This window comes from Paramisgurnus dabryanus, unplaced genomic scaffold (genome assembly GCF_030506205.2).
Source record: "Paramisgurnus dabryanus unplaced genomic scaffold, PD_genome_1.1 h2tg000232l_1_65513__unordered_in_group9, whole genome shotgun sequence".
NCBI lineage: Eukaryota > Metazoa > Chordata > Actinopteri > Cypriniformes > Cobitidae > Paramisgurnus > Paramisgurnus dabryanus.
In genome coordinates, this window is record NW_027394130.1 from 4,180 (window position 1) to 7,500 (window position 3,321).

Below are 3,321 nucleotides of genomic sequence, written 5' to 3' on the forward strand. Positions count from 1 at the left end.
AGCCCAGATGGGTGACTCGAAATCGGGCCTGACAGGGCGGCCCTCCCTCCTGGAAGTCTGGTTCCTCCAGGGCACACGTCCCTACCTCCTTAGCCCAGATGGGTGACTCGAAAGCGGGCCTGACAGGGCGGCCCTCCCTCCTGGAAGTCTGGTTCCTCCAGGGCACACGTCCCTACCTCCTTAGCCCAGATGGGTGACTCGAAAGCGGGCCTGACAGGGCGGCCCTCCCTCCTGGAAGTCAGGTTCCTCCAGGGCACACGTCCCTACCTCCGTAGCCCAGAGTGGTGACTCGAAAGCGGACGCGGGAGGGTGTACGTGGCGCACCCCCAGGCCGAAGAGAGGTCTCGTGAGCGGACGCGAGGGTGTACGACAGAAGGCCTGGAAGTCTCTGACTTCCAGGGTCACCGACCCTACCTCATGAGCCCGAAGAGGTGACTCGAATGCGGACGCGGGGGTGTACGTGGCGCACCCCCAGGCCGAAGAGAGGTCTCGTGAGCGGACACGAGAAGTACGACAGAGGGCCTGGAAGCAAAAGCGGGTGACTCGTGCACTTCCAGAAAAGGCAAAAGCGGGTGACTCGTGCACTTCCATAAAGCCGAAAAGAGGTCTCGTGAGCGGACACGAGAAGTACGACAGAGGGCCTGGAGGTAAAAGCGGGTGACTCGTGCACTTCCAGGGTCTCCGACCTTACGGCGCCTTCCGACGCGGGCGCCTCCTCCCGGACGAGCCACGGGAAGGGCCCCTTCTCTCAAGGGGCGGTCGTTTGAACAGGTGCCATCGGGTATATAGGGATGGGTGCCTCGAAGTGGACCTCCAGCGTCCTCCCTCCCTGCGACAGATCCCAAGAAAGGTCTGTGCGCGTCGGTGTGCGATGAACGAAAAACCGTTAAAAGAACTGGAACGGTTGGAACGGACGAAGGGCGTCTGATGTGAGGCAGCGCCCCGGGCGAGTGTCGGCCGAAGGCTCACAATTAAAGAGCTCATACCCGAAAGATGGGAAAAAACGATCCGCCCTGGATCATCAAGGCTAATGCCTAAAAACTAAAGCTACCTTGGGTGATGGAACTCGGCTACGGCCGCAAAACGATCCGCCCTGGATCATCAAGGCTAATGCCTAAAAACTAAAGCTACCTTGGGTGATGGAACTCGGCTACGGCCGCAAAACGATCCGCCCTGGATCAAGGCTACGGCCTAAAAACGGCAAAAAAAGATCCAAAAGTCCCTGGATCAAGGCGCTTCGGCTTAAAACCTGTGAAAAGATCCGCCCTGGATCAAGGCTACGGCCTTAAAACTGCTCAAAAGATCCGCCCTGGATCAAGGCTACGGCCTTAAAACTGCTAAAAAGATCCTAAAGTCTCTGGATCTAGGCTACGGCCTCAAAGACACACGTGTTGTGAGAAAAGATCCGCCCTGGATCTCCAGGCTACGGCCTCAAAGGTTCGACCCGACCATATATGCTCAGACACGGGCGAACACAAAAGCGTAACAACCCCTGTTGGAACCGTCGAAGGATCTCGGCGTCGGCCGTAAAACGGAAACCCCCCGGTCGTCGGTACGCGTGTGGCGGTCGAGGGCCCCCGGCCGCCGGTCGGGCGGGGCGCGTGGATAGGTCTCCCGAGCGGTCAAGGAGTCCCGGAAGCCGGTCGGGCGAGCGGCCGGCCCCGGGGCACCCTACCCTCTCGGGCGCACCGACCCCACGCGTTTCGTCTCGGTCGGCGTCCGGGGTTCCGAGACACCCTTATGTATCTGTGTGACAGACGGAGTGGCACACCGTCTGCGGCGGGACAGGGCCGCCGACCGCGATGGAAGTCGAGTGTGGCGGCTTCCAGGGTCCAAGACCCTATAGACGGACGGAGTGGCGACCCGTCTGCGGCGGGCCAGGGCCGCCGACCGCGATGGAAGTCGAGTGGGGCGGCTTCCAGGGTCCAAGACCCTACAGACAGACGGAGTGGCGACCCGTCTGCGGCGGGCCAGGGCCGCCGACCGCGATGGAAGTCGAGTGGGGCGGCTTCCAGGGTCCAAGACCCTACAGACAGACGGAGTGGTGACCCGTCTGCGGCGGGACAGGGCCGCCGACCGTTACGGAAGTCGAGGGGGACGGCTTCCAGGGTCCAAGACCCTATCTGTGTGACAGACGAAGGTGCATCGTCTGGGGCGGGACAGGGCCGCCGACCGCTATGGAAGTCGAGTTGGGTTGCTCGTGAACTTCCAGGGTCCAAGACCCTCTCTTCGTGACCGACGAAGGTGCTCTGTCTGGGGCGGTACGGGGCCGCCGACCGCTATGGAAGTCGAGTTGGGTTGCTCGTGTACTTCCAGGGTCCAAGACCCTCTCTTCGTGACCGACGAAGGTGCTCTGTCTGGGGCGGTACGGGGCCGCCGACCGCTATGGAAGTCGAGTTGGGTGGCTCGTGCACTTCCAGGGTCCAAGACCCAACGCGTTTGACCGACGAAGGTGCCCCGTCCCCGGGCACGGACGGGGACGGGCCCGGCCTCCGGGCCGCCGTGGAAGTCGAGTCGGGTGGCTCTCGCACTTCCAGGGTCCTCGACCCTATCTGTCTGACCGACGAAGGCGCTTCGTCTCGGGCGGGCCAGGGCCGCCAGCCGCTATGGAAGCCGAGTCGGGTGGCTCGTGCGCTTCCAGGGTCCACGACCCTGCCTTCGTGACCGACGAAGGCGCTCTGTCTGGGGCGGTACAGAGCCGGGCCCCGTCCAGCAGGGGACGGTGGCCCGAACAGGTGCCATCGGGTATATAGGGAAGAGCACCTCGCTGATTCTCCAAGGTGATAGGCTACCGGATCCCATGACCTCTCGAGCCCAGCGAGAGGCCTCTCGAGCGGACACAAATGCCTCGAAAAAGTCCCTCTGCACTGAGGTAGTGACGATTCTTATTACGAATGGCAAATCATCCAAGGAAGGGACGAACCCGGCTGGCCTCGGCCGTTAAACGAGCCGGCTTCGTTCGGCCGCTAAACGAACCGGCGTCGTTCGGCCGCAAAACGAACCGGCGTCGGCCGCTAAACGAAACCCCGGGCGGGACAGGGCCGCCCACGTCTCAGCCTTAATGACCCGTTACGGGGTGACGCCCGGATACGCTTTGTGTGTCATGGCCCTGAGATTCTGGAAATCGAACTGCGCCTGGGGCAGGCCTCCGCCCGGCCGACGTTAGCGCGTCGGCCGCCATGGGCGGTCGGTTCCTCCCCGACCCGGCGCTCTCGCCTCCAGGGGGGCTCTCCGGAGCCCGCCCGACCCTTTCCGCGGGAGACTCAGACGGTCCGTCAGACGCGAAGGTCCGCCACCGGCGGCCGGCGAGGGCCTCGGCGA